Source organism: Lampris incognitus, chromosome 17 (assembly GCF_029633865.1).
Source record: "Lampris incognitus isolate fLamInc1 chromosome 17, fLamInc1.hap2, whole genome shotgun sequence".
NCBI lineage: Eukaryota > Metazoa > Chordata > Actinopteri > Lampriformes > Lampridae > Lampris > Lampris incognitus.
The window spans coordinates 33860433-33876404 of record NC_079227.1 but is presented as its reverse complement, the minus strand read 5'-3'; the positions used below and the strand labels follow the sequence as shown (position 1 = coordinate 33876404).

General features: G+C 51.2%; 7 non-coding genes across 7 annotated transcripts; all 7 read right to left on the bottom strand.

Annotated features, from left to right (window-relative positions):
- Nucleotides 1–204: 204 nt before the first annotated feature.
- trnas-gcu (transfer RNA serine (anticodon GCU)) lies at nt 205–286 on the bottom strand. The gene has a single exon. It is a non-coding gene; the product is annotated as a tRNA-Ser (tRNA).
- Nucleotides 287–3047: 2761 nt separating this feature from the next.
- On the bottom strand, nt 3048–3129 carry trnas-gcu (transfer RNA serine (anticodon GCU)). Its single transcript has one exon. It is a non-coding gene; the product is annotated as a tRNA-Ser (tRNA).
- Nucleotides 3130–5934: 2805 nt separating this feature from the next.
- On the bottom strand, nt 5935–6016 carry trnas-gcu (transfer RNA serine (anticodon GCU)). Its single transcript has one exon. It is a non-coding gene; the product is annotated as a tRNA-Ser (tRNA).
- Nucleotides 6017–8772: 2756 nt separating this feature from the next.
- trnas-gcu (transfer RNA serine (anticodon GCU)) lies at nt 8773–8854 on the bottom strand. Its single transcript has one exon. It is a non-coding gene; the product is annotated as a tRNA-Ser (tRNA).
- Nucleotides 8855–11617: 2763 nt separating this feature from the next.
- On the bottom strand, nt 11618–11699 carry trnas-gcu (transfer RNA serine (anticodon GCU)). Its single transcript has one exon. It is a non-coding gene; the product is annotated as a tRNA-Ser (tRNA).
- A 2757-nt stretch (nt 11700–14456) lies between these two features.
- Nucleotides 14457–14538, bottom strand: trnas-gcu (transfer RNA serine (anticodon GCU)). Its single transcript has one exon. It is a non-coding gene; the product is annotated as a tRNA-Ser (tRNA).
- A 648-nt stretch (nt 14539–15186) lies between these two features.
- Nucleotides 15187–15268, bottom strand: trnas-gcu (transfer RNA serine (anticodon GCU)). Its single transcript has one exon. It is a non-coding gene; the product is annotated as a tRNA-Ser (tRNA).
- Nucleotides 15269–15972: the final 704 nt, after the last annotated feature.

Here is a 15972-nt window from a genome sequence, read left to right as displayed (position 1 = left end):
TTCTGTCGGGACAGACAGGAGGATTACATGCATGTCTTTTTGATGGTGGGAGGAAAACGGAGCACACCCGCCGGGAGAATATGCAAACTCCACACAGAGGACGACCTGAGATGACCCGACCCCCACAAGATTGGAAAACTCCGGGACTCGACCCACGAACTTTCTGCTGTGAGGAAACAGCGGCTAATCACTGCGCCACCGTGCCGACGAGGATGGGATTCGAACCCACGCGTGCAGAGCACAATGGATTAGCAATCCATCGCCTTAACCACTCGGCCACCTCGTCTGTGTAGTGTAGTGGTGAGTGTTTTAGTACTACTCGTGATTTTCATCACAAAAAGAATCCCTAATTATATATAATTTGTTAACCTTGAGAGCCCCGTCACGAGGTGGTCGTGATTTTCACGTCCAAACTCTCGTTTTCACCAGTGTGTGGCTGTGGCGTCTCATGGGTTTAGAGTTACCATGTGGTGGTTATCATCATCATCACCCCCCCCCTTTTCTCCTCAATTGTGTCCGGCCAATTACCCCACTCTTCCGAGCCGTTCCGGTCGCTGCTCCACCCCTTCTGCCGATCCGGGGAGGGCTGCAGACTACCACATGCCCCCTCCCATACATGTGGAGTCACCAGCCGCTTCTTTTCACCTGACAGTGAGGAGTTTCGCTAGGGGGACGTAGCATGAGGGAGGATCATGCTATTCTCCCCAGTTCCCCCTCCCCCCTGAACAGGCGCCCCGACTGACTAGAGGAGGCGCTAGTGCAGTGACCAGGACACATGCCCATATCCGGCTTCCCACCCGCAGACACGGCCAATTGTGTCTGTAGGGACGCCCGATCAAGCCGGAGGTAACACGGGGATTCGAACCGGCGATCCCCGTGTAGGTACGGAATAGACCGGCACGCCACACGGACACCCCCGATCATCATCGCTATTAGTGATGGATGGCTACGTGACTTTTGACCCACAATACATCTTCAGAGGACTATGTCAATATTGTCATTTTCAAACCACCCTCCCTACACCGTCCTGACACGAGTCCCAACTATTACACCACTCTCCACTAGTCTACGCTGCTGTTCCGGTGACCCAGGAAGAAACATGACGGAGCGGGCGGACGGAAGTAAGACTGACAAAAACAAGTTTTTCTGGCAACACATTAAATTTGTAATTTGTGGGCGTAGCGGTCTATTCCGTTGCCTACCAACACCGGGATCGCCCGTTCGAATCCGCGTGTGGCCTGTGGTTTGGTCGGGTGTCCCTACAGACACAATTAGCTGTGTCTGCGGGTGGGAAGTCGGATGTGGGTATGTGTCGTGGTCACTGCACTAGCGCCTCCTCTGGTCGGTCGGGGCGCCTGTTCGGGGGGGGGGGCTGGGGGGAGTAGCGTGATCCTTCCACGCTCTACGTCCCTCTGGCGAAGCTCCTCACTGTCATGTGCAAAGAAGCGGCTGGCAACTCCACATGCATCGGAGGAGGCATGTGGTAGTCTGCAGCCCTCCCCGGATCAGCAGAGGGGGTGGAACAGCGACCGGGACGGCTCGGAAGAGTGGGGTAATTATACGGATACAACTGGGGAGAAAGGAGGGGGGGATTAAAATTTTTTTTTTAATTTAGTTTTAGTCTTGGTCTTTTGCTCAAATCTGTAATTAATTTTTAGTATTGTTTAACTCATCTATTGTACCTGAGTTTCAGTATGTGGAACCTTAATTTTAATTTTAGTCTCATCTCAGTTAGATGATTTTGTCACAGTTTAGTCAAAAGGCTTTATTTTTGTCTTTAGGATACTGCTTAATGTGTTTTCTCCCAACTATCGGCTGTTACCATTTGCAGATGAGTTGAGGTTTGGCCTGAGGTCTGGGAGGTTCGGGCTGAGGTCTGGCAGTCAGTTTTGAGGCGGGTCCACACATCATCCAACTGTGCCTGTCATGGGGTTTTACGGTGTAAGGTGGTTCATAGAGTGCACTGGTGTACAAGCAAAGTAGCCCATATCTACCCTGGAACTGATCCAAACTGTGAGAAATGTCACTCAGGACCAGCTGATCTCATCCACATGTTCTGGGCTTGTCCCGCACCGTCCTGGTTTTGGAAGTCCACGACTCCACCCCTCTCCCGTACTTGCCCTGTTTGGTGTCCTACCCACTGGCCACTCATTGCCATCCTACTTTGAAGAACTTGTAGCCTTTCTCGCATTATTAGCGAGGCGTGCTATACCGGAAGAGCCCCCCTGCCCATACCCACTGGCTGAAGAATGCCCTATCCTTTGTGAAGTTGGACAAAATTAAGCACTCCCTTCACGGCTCTAATGGACAATTTTATCAAATCTGGCCATCCTTCCTGGGGACACGTCAGGTCCCTCCAACTGGATTCTGTCACCACTGACTAGTCGTCCCCCCCCCCCCCTGTCCCTGCACTGTACCAATGTCTTGCACTTCCTGGCTGAGCCCTGTTTCCCCCAAAGCCACAGTATGTATAGTATGTTACTGTCACCAAATTGTCTTGTTTTGTCTTGAAAGTTTTTTTGTTGCTTTCTTTTGAAAATGATGTATGTGTGTTTTATGGTATGCTATGTTGTGTTGTTGTATATGTTGAAAACCTTATGAATAAATCATATTTTTTTAAATAGCTGAGATTTACACACACCCCCCGCCCAGTAAGTAGTCATCTTATCCATCTGAATCATGGATAATACTGTTGCCTTCACCGGGGTTGGAGCTGCTCTCCATGTTCTGGACACCGTTGTTGAAACGTGTTGGTCAGGTCATCCCATCTGGTGCAGCAGCAAACACGCACGTGTTGGAAACACCTCCAGCAGGGACAAAACGTGATGCTGATCTGTTGATGCTTCTGTCGGGACAGACAGGAGGATTACATGCATGTCTTTTTGATGGTGGGAGGAAAACGGAGCACACCCGCCGGGAGAATATGCAAACTCCACACAGAGGACGACCTGAGATGACCCGACCCCCACAAGATTGGAAAACTCCGGGACTCGACCCACGAACTTTCTGCTGTGAGGAAACAGCGGCTAATCACTGCGCCACCGTGCCGACGAGGATGGGATTCGAACCCACGCGTGCAGAGCACAATGGATTAGCAATCCATCGCCTTAACCACTCGGCCACCTCGTCTGTGTAGTGTAGTGGTGAGTGTTTTAGTACTACTCGTGATTTTCATCACAAAAAGAATCCCTAATTATATATAATTTGTTAACCTTGAGAGCCCCGTCACGAGGTGGTCGTGATTTTCACGTCCAAACTCTCGTTTTCACCAGTGTGTGGCTGTGGCGTCTCATGGGTTTAGAGTTACCATGTGGTGGTTATCATCATCATCACCCCCCCCCTTTTCTCCTCAATTGTGTCCGGCCAATTACCCCACTCTTCCGAGCCGTTCCGGTCGCTGCTCCACCCCTTCTGCCGATCCGGGGAGGGCTGCAGACTACCACATGCCCCCTCCCATACATGTGGAGTCACCAGCCGCTTCTTTTCACCTGACAGTGAGGAGTTTCGCTAGGGGGACGTAGCATGAGGGAGGATCATGCTATTCTCCCCAGTTCCCCCTCCCCCCTGAACAGGCGCCCCGACTGACTAGAGGAGGCGCTAGTGCAGTGACCAGGACACATGCCCATATCCGGCTTCCCACCCGCAGACACGGCCAATTGTGTCTGTAGGGACGCCCGATCAAGCCGGAGGTAACACGGGGATTCGAACCGGCGATCCCCGTGTAGGTACGGAATAGACCGGCACGCCACACGGACACCCCCGATCATCATCGCTATTAGTGATGGATGGCTACGTGACTTTTGACCCACAATACATCTTCAGAGGACTATGTCAATATTGTCATTTTCAAACCACCCTCCCTACACCGTCCTGACACGAGTCCCAACTATTACACCACTCTCCACTAGTCTACGCTGCTGTTCCGGTGACCCAGGAAGAAACATGACGGAGCGGGCGGACGGAAGTAAGACTGACAAAAACAAGTTTATCTGGCAAAACATTAAATTTGTAATTCGTGGGCGTAGCGGTCTATTCCGTTGCCTACCAACACCGGGATCGCCCGTTCGAATCCGCGTGTGGCCTGTGGTTTGGTCGGGTGTCCCTACAGACACAATTAGCCGTGTCTGCGGGTGGGAAGTCGGATGTGGGTATGTGTCGTGGTCGCTGCACTAGCGCCTCCTCTGGTCGGTCGGGGCGCCTGTTCGGGGGGGGGCTGGGGGGAGTAGCGTGATCCTTCCACGCTCTACGTCCCTCTGGCGAAGCTCCTCACTGTCATGTGCAAAGAAGCGGCTGGCAACTCCACATGCATCGGAGGAGGCATGTGGTAGTCTGCAGCCCTCCCCGGATCAGCAGAGGGGGTGGAACAGCGACCGGGACGGCTCGGAAGAGTGGGGTAATTATACGGATACAACTGGGGAGAAAGGAGGGGGGGATTAAAATTTTTTTTTAATTTAGTTTTAGTCTTGGTCTTTTGCTCAAATCTGTAATTAATTTTTAGTATTGTTTAACTCATCTATTGTACCTGAGTTTCAGTATGTGGAACCTTAATTTTAATTTTAGTCTCATCTCAGTTAGATGATTTTGTCACAGTTTAGTCAAAATGCTTTATTTTTGTCTTTAGGATACTGCTTAATGTGTTTTCTCCCAACTATCGGCTGTTACCATTTGCAGATGAGTTGAGGTTTGGCCTGAGGTCTGGGAGGTTCGGGCTGAGGTCTGGCAGTCAGTTTTGAGGCGGGTCCACACATCATCCATCTGTGCCTGTCATGGGGTTTTACGGTGTAAGGTGGTTCATAGAGTGCACTGGTGTACAAGCAAAGTAGCCCATATCTACCCTGGAACTGATCCAAACTGTGAGAAATGTCACTCAGGACCAGCTGATCTCATCCACATGTTCTGGGCTTGTCCCGCACCGTCCTGGTTTTGGAAGTCCACGACTCCACCCCTCTCCCGTACTTGCCCTGTTTGGTGTCCTACCCACTGGCCACTCCACCCCTCTCCCGTACTTGCCCTGTTTGGTGTCCTACCCACTGGCCACTCATTGCCATCCTACTTTGAAGAACTTGTAGCCTTTCTCGCATTATTAGCGAGGCGTGGTATACCGGAAGAGCCCCCCTGCCCATACCCACTGGCTGAAGAATGCCCTATCCTTTGTGAAGTTGGACAAAATTAAGCACTCCCTTCACGGCTCTAATGGACAATTTTATCAAATCTGGCCATCCTTCCTGGGGACACATCAGGTCCCTCCAACTGGATTCTGTCACCACTGACTAGTCGTCCCCCCCCCCCTGTCCCTGCACTGTACCAATGTCTTGCACTTCCTGGCTGAGCCCTGTTTCCCCCAAAGCACACAGTATGTATAGTATGTTACTGTCACCAAATTGTCTTGTTTTGTCTTGAAAGTTTTTTTGTTGCTTTCTTTTGAAAATGATGTATGTGTGTTTTATGGTATGCTATGTTGTGTTGTTGTATGTGTTGAAAACCTTATGAATAAATCATATTTTTAAAAAAAGCTGAGATTTACACCCCCCCCGCCCAGTAAGTAGTCATCTTATCCATCTGAATCATGGATAATACTGTTGCCTTCACCGGGGTTGGAGCTGCTCTCCATGTTCTGGACACCGTTGTTGAAACGTGTTGGTCAGGTCATCCCATCTGGTGCAGCAGCAAACACGCACGTGTTGGAAACACCTCCAGCAGGGACAAAACGTGATGCTGATCTGTTGATGCTTCTGTCGGGACAGACAGGAGGATTACATGCATGTCTTTTTGATGGTGGGAGGAAAACGGAGCACACCCGCCGGGAGAATATGCAAACTCCACACAGAGGACGACCTGAGATGACCCGACCCCCACAAGATTGGAAAACTCCGGGACTCGACCCACGAACTTTCTGCTGTGAGGAAACAGCGGCTAATCACTGCGCCACCGTGCCGACGAGGATGGGATTCGAACCCACGCGTGCAGAGCACAATGGATTAGCAATCCATCGCCTTAACCACTCGGCCACCTCGTCTGTGTAGTGTAGTGGTGAGTGTTTTAGTACTACACGTGATTTTTATCACAAAAAGAATCCCTAATTATATATAATTTGTTAACCTTGAGAGCCCCGTCACGAGGTGGTCGTGATTTTCACGTCCAAACTCTCGTTTTCACCAGTGTGTGGCTGTGGCGTCTCATGGGTTTAGAGTTACCATGTGGTGGTTATCATCATCATCACCCCCCCCCTTTTCTCCTCAATTGTGTCCGGCCAATTACCCCACTCTTCCGAGCCGTTCCGGTCGCTGCTCCACCCCTTCTGCCGATCCGGGGAGGGCTGCAGACTACCACATGCCCCCTCCCATACATGTGGAGTCACCAGCCGCTTCTTTTCACCTGACAGTGAGGAGTTTCGCTAGGGGGACGTAGCTTGAGGGAGGATCATGCTATTCTCCCCAGTTCCCCCTCCCCCCTGAACAGGCGCCCCGACTGACTAGAGGAGGCGCTAGTGCAGTGACCAGGACACATGCCCATATCCGGCTTCCCACCCGCAGACACGGCCAATTGTGTCTGTAGGGACGCCCGATCAAGCCGGAGGTAACACGGGGATTCGAACCGGCGATCCCCGTATAGGTACGGAATAGACCGGCAAGCCACACGGACACCCCCGATCATCATCGCTATTAGTGATGGATGGCTACGTGACTTTTGACCCACAATACATCTTCAGAGGACTATGTCAATATTGTCATTTTCAAACCACCCTCCCTACACCGTCCTGACACGAGTCCCAACTATTACACCACTCTCCACTAGTCTACGCTGCTGTTCCGGTGACCCAGGAAGAAACATGACGGAGCGGGCGGACGGAAGTAAGACTGACAAAAACAAGTTTATCTGGCAACACATTAAATTTGTAATTTGTGGGCGTAGCGGTCTATTCCGTTGCCTACCAACACCGGGATCGCCCGTTCGAATCCGCGTGTGGCCTGTGGTTTGGTCGGGTGTCCCTACAGATACAATTAGCCGTGTCTGCGGGTGGGAAGTCGGATGTGGGTATGTGTCGTGGTCGCTGCACTAGCGCCTCCTCTGGTCGGTCGGGGCGCCTGTTCGGGGGGGGGGCTGGGGGGAGTAGCGTGATCCTTCCACGCTCTACGTCCCTCTGGCGAAGCTCCTCACTGTCATGTGCAAAGAAGCGGCTGGCAACTCCACATGCATCGGAGGAGGCATGTGGTAGTCTGCAGCCCTCCCCGGATCAGCAGAGGGGGTGGAACAGCGACCGGGACGGCTCGGAAGAGTGGGGTAATTGGCCGGATACAACTGGGGAGAAAAGGAGGGGGGGATTACATTTTATTTTTAATTTAGTTTTAGTCTTGGTCTTTTGCTCAAATCTGTAATTAATTTTTAGTATTGTTTAACTCATCTATTGTACCTGAGTTTCAGTATGTGGAACCTTAATTTTAATTTTAGTCTCATCTCAGTTAGATGATTTTGTCACAGTTTAGTCAAATGGCTTTATTTTTGTCTTTAGGATACTGCTTAATGTGTTTTCTCCCAACTATCGGCTGTTACCATTTGCAGATGAGTTGAGGTTTGGCCTGAGGTCTGGGAGGTTCGGGCTGAGGTCTGGCAGTCAGTTTTGAGGCGGGTCCACACATCATCCATCTGTGCCTGTCATGGGGTTTTACGGTGTAAGGTGGTTCATAGAGTGCACTGGTCTACAAGCAAAGTAGCCCATATCTACCCTGGAACTGATCCAAACTGTGAGAAATGTCACTCAGGACCAGTTGATCTCATCCACATGTTCTGGGCTTGTCCCGCACCGTCCTGGTTTTGGAAGTCCACGACTCCACCCCTCTCCCGTACTTGCCCTGTTTGGTGTCCTACCCACTGGCCACTCATTGCCATCCTACTTTGAAGAACTTGTAGCCTTTCTCGCATTATTAGCGAGGCGTGCTATACCGGAAGAGCCCCCCTGCCCATACCCACTGGCTGAAGAATGCCCTATCCTTTGTGAAGTTGGACAAAATTAAGCACTCCCTTCACGGCTCTAATGGACAATTTTATCAAATCTGGCCATCCTTCCTGGGGACACGTCAGGTCCCTCCAACTGGATTCTGTCACCACTGACTAGTCGTCCCCCCCCCCCTGTCCCTGCACTGTACCAATGTCTTGCACTTCCTGGCTGAGCCCTGTTTCCCCCAAAGCACACAGTATGTATAGTATGTTACTGTCACCAAATTGTCTTGTTTTGTCTTGAAAGTTTTTTTGTTGCTTTCTTTTGAAAATGATGTATGTGTGTTTTATGGTATGCTATGTTGTGTTGTTGTATGTGTTGAAAACCTTATGAATAAATCATATTTTTAAAAAAAGCTGAGATTTACACCCCCCCGCCCAGTAAGTAGTCATCTTATCCATCTGAATCATGGATAATACTGTTGCCTTCACCGGGGTTGGAGCTGCTCTCCATGTTCTGGACACCGTTGTTGAAACGTGTTGGTCAGGTCATCCCATCTGGTGCAGCAGCAAACACGCACGTGTTGGAAACACCTCCAGCAGGGACAAAACGTGATGCTGATCTGTTGATGCTTCTCTCGGGACAGACAGGAGGATTACATGCATGTCTTTTTGATGGTGGGAGGAAAACGGAGCACACCCGCCGGGAGAATATGCAAACTCTACACAGAGGACGACCTGAGATGACCCGACCCCCACAAGATTGGAAAACTCCGGGACTCGACCCACGAACTTTCTGCTGTGAGGAAACAGCGGATAATCACTGCGCCACCGTGCCGACGAGGATGGGATTCGAACCCACGCATGCAGAGCACAATGGATTAGCAATTCATCGCCTTAACCACTCGGCCACCTCGTCTGTGTAGTGTAGTGGTGAGTGTTTTAGTACTACTCGTGATTTTCATCACAAAAAGAATCCCTAATTATATATAATTTGTTAACCTTGAGAGCCCCGTCACGAGGTGGTCGTGATTTTCACGTCCAAACTCTCGTTTTCACCAGTGTGTGGCTGTGGCGTCTCATGGGTTTAGAGTTACCATGTGGTGGTTATCATCATCATCACCCCCCCCCTTTTCTCCTCAATTGTGTCCGGCCAATTACCCCACTCTTCCGAGCCGTTCCGGTCGCTGCTCCACCCCTTCTGCCGATCCGGGGAGGGCTGCAGACTACCACATGCCCCCTCCCATACATGTGGAGTCACCAGCCGCTTCTTTTCACCTGACAGTGAGGAGTTTCGCTAGGGGGACGTAGCATGAGGGAGGATCATGCTATTCTCCCCAGTTCCCCCTCCCCCCTGAACAGGCGCCCCGACTGACTAGAGGAGGCGCTAGTGCAGTGACCAGGACACATGCCCATATCCGGCTTCCCACCCGCAGACACGGCCAATTGTGTCTGTAGGGACGCCCGATCAAGCCGGAGGTAACACGGGGATTCGAACCGGCGAGCCCCGTGTAGGTACGGAATAGACCGGCACGCCACACGGACACCCCCGATCATCATCGCTATTAGTGATGGATGGCTACGTGACTTTTGACCCACAATACATCTTCAGAGGACTATGTCAATATTGTCATTTTCAAACCACCCTCCCTACACCGTCCTGACACGAGTCCCAACTATTACACCACTCTCCACTAGTCTACGCTGCTGTTCCGGTGACCCAGGAAGAAACATGACGGAGCGGGCGGACGGAAGTAAGACTGACAAAAACAAGTTTATCTGGCAACACATTAAATTTGTAATTTGTGGGCGTAGCGGTCTATTCCGTTGCCTACCAACACCGGGATCGCCCGTTCGAATCCGCGTGTGGCCTGTGGTTTGGTCGGGTGTCCCTACAGACACAATTAGCCGTGTCTGCGGGTGGGAAGTCGGATGTGGGTATGTGTCGTGGTCGCTGCACTAGCGCCTCCTCTGGTCGGTCGGGGCGCCTGTTGGGGGGGGGGGGGCTGGGGGGAGTAGCGTGATCCTTCCACGCTCTACGTCCCTCTGGCGAAGCTCCTCACTGTCATGTGCAAAGAAGCGGCTGGCAACTCCACATGCATCGGAGGAGGCATGTGGTAGTCTGCAGCCCTCCCCGGATCAGCAGAGGGGGTGGAACAGCGACCGGGACGGCTCGGAAGAGTGGGGTAATTGGCCGGATACAACTGGGGAGAAAGGAGGGGGGGATTACATTTTTTTTTTAATTTAGTTTTAGTCTTGGTCTTTTGCTCAAATCTGTAATTAATTATTAGTTTTGTTTAACTCATCTATTGTACCTGAGTTTCAGTATGTGGAACCTTAATTTTAATTTTAGTCTCATCTCAGTTAGATGATTTAGTCACAGTTTAGTCAAATGGCTTTATTTTTGTCTTTAGGATACTGCTTAATGTGTTTTCTCCCAACTATCGGCTGTTACCATTTGCAGATGAGTTGAGGTTTGGCCTGAGGTCTGGGAGGTTCGGGCTGAGGTCTGGCAGTCAGTTTTGAGGCGGGTCCACACATCATCCATCTGTGCCTGTCATGGGGTTTTACGGTGTAAGGTGGTTCATAGAGTGCACTGGTCTACAAGCAAAGTAGCCCATATCTACCCTGGAACTGATCCAAACTGTGAGAAATGTCACTCAGGACCAGCTGATCTCATCCACATGTTCTGGGCTTGTCCCGCACCGTCCTGGTTTTGGAAGTCCACGACTCCACCCCTCTCCCGTACTTGCCCTGTTTGGTGTCCTACCCACTGGCCACTCATTGCCATCCTACTTTGAAGAACTTGTAGCCTTTCTCGCATTATTAGCGAGGCGTGCTATACCGGAAGAGCCCCCCTGCCCATACCCACTGGCTGAAGAATGCCCTATCCTTTGTGAAGTTGGACAAAATTAAGCACTCCCTTCACGGCTCTAATGGACAATTTTATCAAATCTGGCCATCCTTCCTGGGGACACGTCAGGTCCCTCCAACTGGATTCTGTCACCACTGACTAGTCGTCCCCGCCCCCCCTGTCCCTGCACTGTACCAATGTCTTGCACTTCCTGGCTGAGCCCTGTTTCCCCCAAAGCACACAGTATGTATAGTATGTTACTGTCACCAAATTGTCTTGTTTTGTCTTGAAAGTTTTTTTGTTGCTTTCTTTTGAAAATGATGTATGTGTGTTTTATGGTATGCTATGTTGTGTTGTTGTATATGTTGAAAACCTTATGAATAAATCATATTTTTAAAAAAAGCTGAGATTTACACCCCCCCCCCCCGCCCAGTAAGTAGTCATCTTATCCATCTGAATCATGGATAATACTGTTGCCTTCACCGGGGTTGGAGCTGCTCTCCATGTTCTGGACACCGTTGTTGAAACGTGTTGGTCAGGTCATCCCATCTGGTGCAGCAGCAAACACGCACGTGTTGGAAACACCTCCAGCAGGGACAAAACGTGATGCTGATCTGTTGATGCTTCTGTCGGGACAGACAGGAGGATTACATGCATGTCTTTTTGATGGTGGGAGGAAAACGGAGCACACCCGCCGGGAGAATATGCAAACTCCACACAGAGGACGACCTGAGATGACCCGACCCCCACAAGATTGGAAAAGTCCGGGACTCGACCCACGAACTTTCTGCTGTGAGGAAACAGCAGTTAATCACTGCGCCACCGTGCCGACGAGGATGGGATTCGAACCCACGCGTGCAGAGCACAATGGATTAGCAATCCATCGCCTTAACCACTCGGCCACCTCGTCTGTGTAGTGTAGTGGTGAGTGTTTTAGTACTACTCGTGATTTTCATCACAAAAAGAATCCCTAATTATATATAATTTGTTAACCTTGAGAGCCCCGTCACGAGGTGGTCGTGATTTTCACGTCCAAACTCTCGTTTTCACCAGTGTGTGGCTGTGGCGTCTCATGGGTTTAGAGTTACCATGTGGTGGTTATCATCATCATCACCCCCCCCCCTTTTCTCCTCAATTGTGTCCGGCCAATTACCCCACTCTTCCGAGCCGTTCCGGTCGCTGCTCCACCCCTTCTGCCGATCCGGGGAGGGCTGCAGACTACCACATGCCCCCTCCCATACATGTGGAGTCACCAGCCGCTTCTTTTCACCTGACAGTGAGGAGTTTCGCTAGGGGGACGTAGCATGAGGGAGGATCATGCTATTCTCCCCAGTTCCCCCTCCCCCCTGAACAGGCGCCCCGACTGACTAGAGGAGGCGCTAGTGCAGTGACCAGGACACATGCCCATATCCGGCTTCCCACCCGCAGACACGGCCAATTGTGTCTGTAGGGACGCCCGATCAAGCCGGAGGTAACACGGGGATTCGAACCGGCGATCCCCGTGTAGGTACGGAATAGACCGGCACGCCACACGGACACCCCCGATCATCATCGCTATTAGTGATGGATGGCTACGTGACTTTTGACCCACAATACATCTTCAGAGGACTATGTCAATATTGTCATTTTCAAACCACCCTCCCTACACCGTCCTGACACGAGTCCCAACTATTACACCACTCTCCACTAGTCTACGCTGCTGTTCCGGTGACCCAGGAAGAAACATGACGGAGCGGGCGGACGGAAGTAAGACTGACAAAAACAAGTTTATCTGGCAAAACATTAAATTTGTAATTCGTGGGCGTAGCGGTCTATTCCGTTGCCTACCAACACCGGGATCGCCCGTTCGAATCCGCGTGTGGCCTGTGGTTTGGTCGGGTGTCCCTACAGACACAATTAGCCGTGTCTGCGGGTGGGAAGTCGGATGTGGGTATGTGTCGTGGTCGCTGCACTAGCGCCTCCTCTGGTCGGTCGGGGCGCCTGTTCGGGGGGGGGCTGGGGGGAGTAGCGTGATCCTTCCACGCTCTACGTCCCTCTGGCGAAGCTCCTCACTGTCATGTGCAAAGAAGCGGCTGGCAACTCCACATGCATCGGAGGAGGCATGTGGTAGTCTGCAGCCCTCCCCGGATCAGCAGAGGGGGTGGAACAGCGACCGGGACGGCTCGGAAGAGTGGGGTAATTGGCCGGATACAACTGGGGAGAAAGGAGGGGGGGATTACATTTTTTTTTTTAATTTAGTTTTAGTCTTGGTCTTTTGCTCAAATCTGTAATTAATTATTAGTTTTGTTTAACTCATCTATTGTACCTGAGTTTCAGTATGTGGAACCTTAATTTTAATTTTAGTCTCATCTCAGTTAGATGATTTTGTCACAGTTTAGTCAAATGGCTTTATTTTTGTCTTTAGGATACTGCTTAATGTGTTTTCTCCCAACTATCGGCTGTTACCATTTGCAGATGAGTTGAGGTTTGGCCTGAGGTCTGGGAGGTTCGGGCTGAGGTCTGGCAGTCAGTTTTGAGGCGGGTCCACACATCATCCATCTGTGCCTGTCATGGGGTTTTACGGTGTAAGGTGGTTCATAGAGTGCACTGGTCTACAAGCAAAGTAGCCCATATCTACCCTGGAACTGATCCAAACTGTGAGAAATGTCACTCAGGACCAGCTGATCTCATCCACATGTTCTGGGCTTGTCCCGCACCGTCCTGGTTTTGGAAGTCCATGACTCCACCCCTCTCCCGTACTTGCCCTGTTTGGTGTCCTACCCACTGGCCACTCATTGCCATCCTACTTTGAAGAACTTGTAGCCTTTCTCGCATTATTAGCGAGGCGTGGTATACCGGAAGAGCCCCCCTGCCCATACCCACTGGCTGAAGAATGCCCTATCCTTTGTGAAGTTGGACAAAATTAAGCACTCCCTTCACGGCTCTAATGGACAATTTTATCAAATCTGGCCATCCTTCCTGGGGACACGTCAGGTCCCTCCAACTGGATTCTGTCAGCACTGACTAGTCGTCGCCCCCCCCTCTGTCCCTGCACTGTACCAATGTCTTGCACTTCCTGGCTGAGCCCTGTTTTCCCCAAAGCACACAGTATGTATAGTATGTTACTGTCACGAAATTGTCTTGTTTTGTCTTGAAAGTTTTTTTGTTGCTTTCTTTTGAAAATGATGTATGTGTGTTTTATGGTATGCTATGTTGTGTTGTTGTATATGTTGAAAACCTTATGAATAAATCATATTTTTAAAAAAAGCTGAGATTTACACCCCCCCGCCCAGTAAGTAGTCATCTTATCCATCTGAATCATGGATAATACTGTTGCCTTCACCGGGGTTGGAGCTGCTCTCCATGTTCTGGACACCGTTGTTGAAACGTGTTGGTCAGGTCATCCCATCTGGTGCAGCAGCAAACACGCACATGTTGGAAACACCTCCAGCAGGGACAAAACGTGATGCTGATCTGTTGATGCTTCTGTCGGGACAGACAGGAGGATTACATGCATGTCTTTTTGATGGTGGGAGGAAAACGGAGCACACCCGCCGGGAGAATATGCAAACTCCACACAGAGGACGACCTGAGATGACCCGACCCCCACAAGATTGGAAAACTCCGGGACTCGACCCACGAACTTTCTGCTGTGAGGAAACAGCGGCTAATCACTGCGCCACCGTGCCGACGAGGATGGGATTCGAACCCACGCGTGCAGAGCACAATGGATTAGCAATCCATCGCCTTAACCACTCGGCCACCTCGTCTGTGTTGTGTAGTGTAGTGGTGAGTGTTTTAGTACTACTCGTGATTTTCATCACAAAAAGAATCCCTAATTATATATAATTTGTTAACCTTGAGAGCCCCGTCACGAGGTGGTCGTGATTTTTACGTCCAAACTCGTTTTCACCAGTGTGTGGCTGTGGCGTCTCATGGGTTTAGAGTTACCATGTGGTGGTTATCATCATCATCATCACCCCCCCTCCCTTTTCATCCCAATTGTGTCCGGCCAGTTACCCCACTCTTCCGAGCCGTCCGGGTCGCTGCTCCACCCCCTCTGCCGATCCGGGGAGGGCTGCACACTACCACGTGCCTCCTCCCATACATGTGGAGTCGCCAGCCGCTTCTTTTCACCTGACAGTGAGGAGTTTCGCTAGGGGGAGGTAGCACGTGGGAGGATCACGCTATTCCCCCCAGTCCCCCCCCCCCGAACAGGCGCCCCGACTGACTAGAGGAGGCACTAGTGCAGTGACCTGGACACACACACACATCCGGCTTCCCACCCGCAGACACGGCCAATTGTGTCTGTAGGGACGCCCGACCAAGCCGGAAGCAACATGGGGATTCGAACCGGCGATCCCCGTGTAGGTACGGAATAGACCGCCACGCCCCGGCTAACCACTGCGCCACCGTGCCGACGAGGATGGGATTCGAACCCACGCGTGCAGAGCACAATGGATTAGCAATCCATCGCCTTAACCACTCGGCCACCTCGTCTGTGTAGTGTAGTGGTGAGTGTTTTAGTACTACTCGTGATTTTCATCACAAAAATAATCCCTGATTATATATAATTTGTTAACCTTGAGAGCCCCGTCACGAGGTGGTCGTGATTTTTACGCCCAAACTCGTTTTCACCAGTGTGTGGCTGTGGCGTCTCATGGGTTTAGAGTTACCATGTGGTGGTTATCATCATCATCACCCACCCCCCCTTTTCATCCCCAATTGTGCCCGGCCAGTTACCCCACTCTTCCGAGCCGTTCCGGTCGCTGCTCCACCCCCTCTGCCGATCCGGGGAGGGCTGCAGACTACCACATGCCTCCTCCCATACATGTGGAGTCGCCAGCCGCTTCTTTTCACCTGACAGTGAGGAGTTTCGCTAGGGGGAGGTAGCACGTGGGAGGATCATGCTATTCCCCCCAGTTCCCCCTCCCCCCCTGAATAGGCGCCCCGACTAACTAGAGGAGGCGCAGAGGGGGTGGAGCAGCGGCCGGGACGGCTCGGAAGAGTGGGGCAATTGGCCGGATACAATTGAGGAGAAAAGGGGGGGGGGCAAAATTGTAATTTGTGACTTTATTGTCATGTGTGAAAACACAATTAGGGCACAGCGGATGCAACGAATATGTGACTGGGTAGTGTCATGGCCCTGTAATGTTTTCTGGGGAATTGTCCACCTATAACGCAATATTCATTCCATTCAATCA